Source organism: Salvelinus sp. IW2-2015, unplaced genomic scaffold (genome assembly GCF_002910315.2).
Source record: "Salvelinus sp. IW2-2015 unplaced genomic scaffold, ASM291031v2 Un_scaffold3886, whole genome shotgun sequence".
NCBI lineage: Eukaryota > Metazoa > Chordata > Actinopteri > Salmoniformes > Salmonidae > Salvelinus > Salvelinus sp. IW2-2015.
The window spans coordinates 16,583-24,520 of NW_019945160.1; positions in this window are offsets into that span (position 1 = coordinate 16,583).

A 7,938-nucleotide genomic window follows, 5' to 3' on the forward strand; every position below is an offset into this window, starting at 1 on the left:
ACCATTTTAGTTGGATGGCGGCCAAACGGGTGCCCCCCCGCAAACGGGGGGAAAATTTACCACGCGGTCTCATAAAGTTATCCATTTTAGGTTGTGCACGGCGATCGCTCAAATCAAGCGCATGCGACATCTTCCTGTGCGCGCAGAAAGAAATGCCAGGCATAAGAGTTTGAACTTGCCCCATTAGTGTTTACTATAGTTCAACGTTTTTTCAGTGATCGAATCAACTTTATATCAGCCCTTTTCAATGCAACAAAACCAAAACAAATCTAACTATGTCACACCATGATCTTTTCCACCCTCACACAAGGTGTCTCCTATTATCCCCTATATCCCTGTGTATTTATACCTGCATTTCTCGTTTGTCTGTTGCCAGTTCGACTTGTCTTGTCTAGGTTGTCCCAGCGTGTTTTTTCGTGTGTTACCGACTCTCTCAGTTCTTGTTTTCTAGTCTTCCTGTTTCCAACCTTTCTGCCTGCTTCTGTCCCTTTTGACTCTGCTTTGGACTACAAACCTCTGCTGCCCTCAACTGCCTTTTTTGCCTACCCTTTGTCATAATAATATTCTGAAACCGAACCATCGGCCTCTGGTGTCTCCATCTGGGTCATATCCTAAGTTGGGATAGTACAAAACTGGCCATGACTCACCCAGCAGACACAGACCAGCTCCACAACGCTGTCTCCCGCAAGGGTCACCATTGAAAGACACAAGAGCTACTTCAGAACCTGATGGAGGGACTCCAGACCTTGAACGCTGTGATGTTAAACTTTTTACTGGAGAAAGCCACAACGGAAACCTCCCGGCTCTCAGTAACCTCGCTTTCTAGCGACGGTTCTCCCCACCTCGGTGGCCACTTTATTCACTCGATTCAATTGTACCATTGCCTATCGCCATCTCTCACATGTATAGAGACTGCTGCTACCGAAACCAGTAGGGAACAGTAATATCTATCAGAACCAGTAGGGAACAGTAATATCTATCAGAACCAGTAGGGAACAGTAATATTATCAAACCAGTAGGGACAGTAATATCTATCGAACCAGTAGGGAACAGCTAATATCTATAAACTAAGAACGAACCTATAGAGACAGTAGGGACAGTAATATATATCAGAACCAGTAGGGAACAGTAATATCTATCAGAACCAGTAGAGAACATTAATATCTATCAAACAGTAGGGAACAGTATATCTATCAGAACCAGTAGGGAACAGTAATATCTATCAGAACCAGTAGGGAACATTAATATCTATCAGAACCAGTAGGGAACAGTAATATCTGATCAGAACCAGTAGGAACAGTAATATCATATCAGAACCAGTAGAGAACAGTAATTATCTATCAGAACCAGTAGGGAACAGTAATATCTATCAGAACAGTAGGGAACAGTAATATCTATCTCACCAGTAGGGAACAGTAATATCTATCCAGAACACCAGTAGGAGACAGTCAAATATCTATCAGAACCAGTAGAGATACCCATAATATCTATTCAGAACCAGTAGGGAACAGTAAATATCTATAAACAGTAGGGAACAGTAAATATCTATCGAACACAGTAGAGAACAGTAATATCTATCTCACCAGTAGGAACAGTAATATCTATCAGAACCGTAGGGACAGTAATATCTATCAGAACCAGTAGGGACCAGTAATATCTATTCACCAGTAGGGAACAGTAATATCTATCAACCCAGTAGGGAACGTAATATCTATCAGAACCAGTAGGAGAACAGTAATATCTATTCAGAACCAGTAGGAACAGTATAATCTATCAGAACCAGTAGGACAGTAATATCTATCTACCAGTGAGGAGACAGTAATATCATATCTCACCAGTAGGGAACAGTAATATCTATCAGAACGCAGGTGGGAACAGTAATATCTATCAAACCATAGAATATTATCTATCACCAGTAGGAACAGTAATATCTATCCCACCAGTAGGGAACAGTAATATCTATCAGAACCAGTAGGGAACAGTAATATCTATCAGAACCAGTGGAGAACAGTATATCTATCAGAACCAGTAGGGAACAGGTAATATTCTATTCAGCAGTAGGACCATAATATCTATCAGAACCAAGTAGGGGAACCAGTGCAATTATCTATCTCACAGTACCGAACAGTAAAATCTATCTCACAGTAAGGAACAGTAATATCTATCAGAACCTAGAAAGTTTAACAGTAATGTCTATCTCACCAGTAAGGAACAGTAATTATCTATAGCCAGTAGACCAGTATATATCAGCAGTAAGAGTAGATCTGTCCACAGTAAGACAGTAATATCTATCAGAACCAGTAGGAACATATATCTATCAAGAACCAGTAGGAACAGGAATATCTACTACCAGTAGGAACAGTGAATATCTATCAGAACCAGTAGGGAACAGTAATATCTAATCAGAACCAGTAGGAACGTATATCTTTATCTCACCAGTAGGGACCAGTAATATCTATCGAGAACCAGTAGGGAACAGTAATATCTATCAGAACCAGTAGGAACAGTAATATCTATCTCACCAGTAGAACAGTATATCTATCGCACCAGTAGGAACAGTAATATATAATCAGAACCAGTAGGAACAGTAATATCTATCTCACCAGTAAGGAACAGTAAATATCTCATCAGAACCAGTAGGGAACAGTAATATCTGTCTCACCAGTAAGGAACATCATATCTGTCTCACCAGTAAGAACAGTTATCTGTCACAGCAGGAGCAGTGTTGTCCCAGTGTGACATCAATAGGTTGAGTATTATACCATAGTGGATTTATCAACCTTCCAAGTTCCTGAACCTAAACCAAAGTTATTAAACACAACACATGATCAGTGATCACCCAACCTAAATAGTACACTAAAATGAACGGTGAATCGTCTCAACCATCATTGGCAACTAATTATGTACAAAACCAGGAGCAACTGCAGGCGGCACATAACATCCTATTATGAGTTCATCTATGGGGGGGGTCACAAAAGATGTAGTCATGGTTCAGATTTGTTACAACTGTGTAAACTGTGTAACAAGCTAACTGTAGAAATTGTCGCCGCAGGCAAATATAATTTAACGCAATTAGCGGTAAGTGGAATCAGTAGTGTCCTTGTAGAGGAGTCCTAGCGCAGTGTCTTGTTAGAGGAGTCTGTCGGCAGTGTCCTTGTAGAGGAGTCTGTGCTGTAGTGTCTTGTAGCGGGAGGTCTGTACTGCAGTGTCCTTGTAGAGGATGTCCTGTACTGCAGTGGTCCTTGTAGAGGAGGTCTGTGCTGTAGTGTCCTTGTAGAGGAGGTTGTACTGCAGTGTCCTTGTAGAGGAGGTCTGTACTGCAGTGTCCTTGTAGAGGAGGTCTGGCTGTAGTGTCCTTGTAGAGAGGTCTGTACTGTAGTGTCCTGTAGAGGAGGTCTGTGCTGTAGTGTCCTTGTAGAGGAGGTCTGTACGTGGTGTCCTGTAGAGGAGGTCCTGTACTGTAGTGTCCTGTGACGGAGTCTGTACTGTGGTGTCCTTGTAGAGGAGGGTGTACTGTGTGTCCATGTAGAGGAGGTCTGTACTGTAGTGTCCTTGTTAGAGTGGCGTGTACTGTAGTGTCCTTGTAGAGGAGGTCTGTACTGTAGTTCCTTGTAGAGGAGGTCTGTACTGTAGTGTCCTTGTAGAGGAGGTCTGTAACTCGTGTGTCCTTGTAGAAGGTCTGATGAGTCTGTAGAGAGTCTGTACTGTGGTGTCCTTGTAGAGGAGGTATGTACTGTGGTGTCCTTGTAGAGGAGCTGTACTGTAGTGTCCTTGTAGAGGAGGTCTGTACTGTAGTGTCCTTGTAGAGGAGGTCTGTTACTGTCTGTGTAGAGGTGGGAGAACAGTGACAGGATGCAAGTTCTGGGAACAAGAAGGGCCTAGTGGAAAGAATGTGTTTGTTTTCCTCTTGGATCCTTCAGTGTTTGTCCACATGGACGAAAGAGAGGTATGGCATCGGTATTTCTCAACACAGAGATTTAAACATAGAATTATCTCTCCTTCACTACCAGTTTGAGAGCACTGACATTCTGTGACTGACCTTGACGCTGACAAACCCCTGACCATGATCCCGAACGTGACCTTTGTTCCGTGAGAGGTCAGATGTACAGTATGGCTCAACGAGGTCATTCAGTCAAGATCATCTGTCATAGAGTTCATCCATCATCTTTTAAAGTCACTGTCCTGGCTCACCCGTATTGCTTAATATCAGCAAGACATCCGTAATCTCCTGAGCTATTGATGAATGATAGAGGTAGTCCATCTTACCCTATGAGGTTGGTTTGATTCAGGACAAGGGAGGGAAGGGAACATAATCTCAAACCTTTTATGTGCTGCCAATAGACTGAGGTGTACCAGCCAGGACTGTAATACAGTAAACAAACTGAGGGGTGTACCAGCCAGGCCTGTTAATAACAGTAGACTGAGGGGTGTACCAGCCGGCCTGTTAATACAGTGAACAGACTGACGGGTGTACCAGCCAGGCCTGTAATACAGTAAACAGACTGACGGGTGTACCAACCAGGCCTGTAATACAATAAACAGACTAACGGGTGTACCAGCCAGGCCTGTATACAGTAAACAGGACTGAGGGGTGTACCAGCCAGGCGGTAATACAGTAAACAGACTGACGGGTGTACCAGCCAGGCCTGTAATACAGTAAACGGACTGACGGGTGTACAAGCCAGGCCTGTAATACAGTAAACAGGACTGACGGGTGTACAAGCCAGGCCTGTAATACCAGTAAACAGACTGACGGGTGTACCAGCCAGGCCTGTTAATACAGTAAACAGACTGAGGGGTGTACCAGCCAGGCCTGTAATACAGTAACAGACTGACGGGTGTACCAGCCAGGCCTGTAATACAGGTAACAGACTGACGGGTGTACCAGCCAGGCCTGTAATACAGTAAACAGACTGAGGGGGTGTACAGCCAGGCCGTGTAATACAGTAAACAGCACTGACGGGTGTACCAGCCAGGCCTGTAATACAGGTAACAGACTGAGGGGTGTACCAGCCAGGCCTGAATACAGTAAACAGACTGACGGGGTACCAGCCAGGCTGGGTGAGCTAGTCCAGGGATACCAATCATCAAGCCCTTGATTAGTAATTCAGGTGAGCTAGGTCCAGGGATACCACTCATCAAGCCCTTAATTAGTAAGCAGGTGAGCTAGTCCAGGCGATACCACTCATCAAGCCCTAATTAGTTAAGCAGGTGAGCGCAGTCCAGGGATACCTTATCAGTCAAGCCTTGATTAGTAAATCAGGTGAGGCTAGTCCAGGGATACCAATCATCAACCCTTGATTAGTTAATCAGGTGAGCCTAGTCCAGGGATACCAATCATCAATCCCTTGATTAGTAATCGTGTGAGCCAGTCAGGGATACCCATCATCAATTCCTGATTAGTAATCAGGTGAGCTAGTTAGGGCTACAACAAAAATGTGAAACATCTAGGGGTCCCCGAGGAGAGAAAGGGAGTGGAAGAGAGAGAGAGAGCGGAGATTGGCGAGAGACCATGCATATGCCATGGATATACCAAGCATATCAAATCAAATTGTATTGGTCACATACACATGTTTAGCAGATGATATTGCGGGTGTAGCAAAATGCTTGTGTTTCTAGCTCCGACAATGGAGTAATATCTAACAAGTAATATCTAACAATTTCACAAAATATACCAAAATACACACACATCTAAGTAAAGCAATGGAATTAAGAATATAGAAATATATGGACGAGCAATGCCAGAGTGGCATAGACTAAGATACAGTAGAATAGTATAGAATACAGTATGAGATGAGTAATGCAAAATATATTAACATTATTAAAGTGACTAGTGTTCCTTTTATTAAAGTGGCCAGTGATTTCATCTCTATGTATATAGGCAGCAGCCTCTAATGTGCTAGTGATGGCGATTTAACAGAATTTAAGAGTCTGATGGCCTTTAGATAGAAGCTGTTTTTCCAGTCTCTCGGTCCCAGCTTTGATGCACCTGTACTGACCTCGCCTTCTGGATGATAGCGGGGTGAACAGGCTGTGGCTCGGGTGGTATTTGTCCTTGATGATCTTTTTCCTGGAGGGAAGGATACCTACAACACCCAATATACCATGCATACACCATGCATATACCATGTATATACCATGCATATACCATGTATATACCATGCATACACCATGCATATACCATGTATATACCATGCATATACCATGCATATTATATGCATATTCCATGCATATTCCAAGCATAGTCCATGCACATTCCATGCATATTCCATGCATATACCATGCATATACCATGCATATCCCATGCATATCCCATGCATATACCATGCATATCCCATGCATATATCATGCATATTCCATGCATATACCATGCATATACCATGCATATTTCATGCATACACCATGCATATTCCATGCATATAGCATGGATTTTTCATGCATATACCATGCATTTACCATGCATATATCATGCATATTCCATGCATATTCCATGCATATAGCATGGATAAACCATGCATATACCATGCATATTCAGGATGGGAAGAGAGGGAGAGAAAAAAGAAGAAAGAGGGAATTTCTGAGAATCAGTGAGGCACAGACTGTGGCACGACTGTGGCCCCCGTAGGATGTTTAGGCCCTTGTGGTGTTGCTGGCCCTCTCTATTCCTTAGGTAAGATGCTGACCAGCATGGTGTGGTCGTAGCCATGGATATGTCTAACTACAGGAGAATTGAAGCTATGTTAGGAAGAATCTAACATGAGCTAATAAACATTCCAGAAAATCAATCGTTCATCGAGAGATATCTTTCATGTTGAAGTTAGAAATGTCTAAATGTCTTGTAATATGACTTGAGGGATTTTATAAACTGTTCCTGGCCGTAGCTGGGCACTGGTGCAAAGACAGCTTATTGTGCAGTGTCTTAGAACTAGTGAGCTTATTCATGGATTGTGCACCTGCCATACGGCCAGGTTCACCTGGCATTCATAACCGTGAGTGTGCCTGTGTGGAGTGGCCGTATTATCACCACTCTCTCTTCTCTCTACTCTTCGCAATCTTCTAACCTATGACTCCATCTGCTTTCCAACAAGGTCTCTTATCCTCCTTTTTTCATTTCTTTCCTGATTGGAAACGTCCTGGCACCACAGAGTCAGAGGATTTCACCCACAATAATAGACCAATCAATAGAGAAAATGTACCTTGTTCTCATTGTCTACTGTCCCCCTGTAGGATTGATAGTCATACCAGGCCTTCTAAAGGACACACAGAGACTTGATCGTGGATAGCATGACCTGAGACCTGATAGGCTTAAGCTGACGCTTTCTACACTTTTGCGTCTCTACCTAGTAGTCCCTGCAGAATAGTCTACCTGTTGAGTTGTGTGCTACTGAGACCTGATAGATCTACTGTTGAGTTCGGTGCTACTGAAGCCCTGATAGATCTACCTGTTGAGGTGTGCTACTGTGGTTAGTAACGAATCTGATTGATGTGACTGGGGTCTGAATGTGTTACCGCACTGAGGACGCTGGGCACACAGGGAGCGCTGTGTGTGATACCTCGCGGGACGCGAGTTCTATCTCGATCAAGGAGATGAAGAGCATCGTCAAGGACGGCTGACGCGCAGAACCATCGGTAGCCGTAAGGTAACAGCTGGTGCGCAGTCTAATAAAACAGCCCTGCGATGAAGTGTGCGCAATGTCTTAATTGTGTATGTAAGATCTTCATAGGTCGATTTAGTTCTGATTTACAATCCTCAGACATGAGCTGGCCAGACCACAGTCAGACTATAGTAGCCCCAAGCTTGTGTTGTTTCCTCATTCCACACACTTTTTTTTTTGAAGCTTCACCTTTATACCACCAAACCGATCTCACGTTTGTGCATAACCATCCACACTCAATGAGCTGGCCCCTTCTCTCCTTACTTCTGCTGCCGTTCATCAT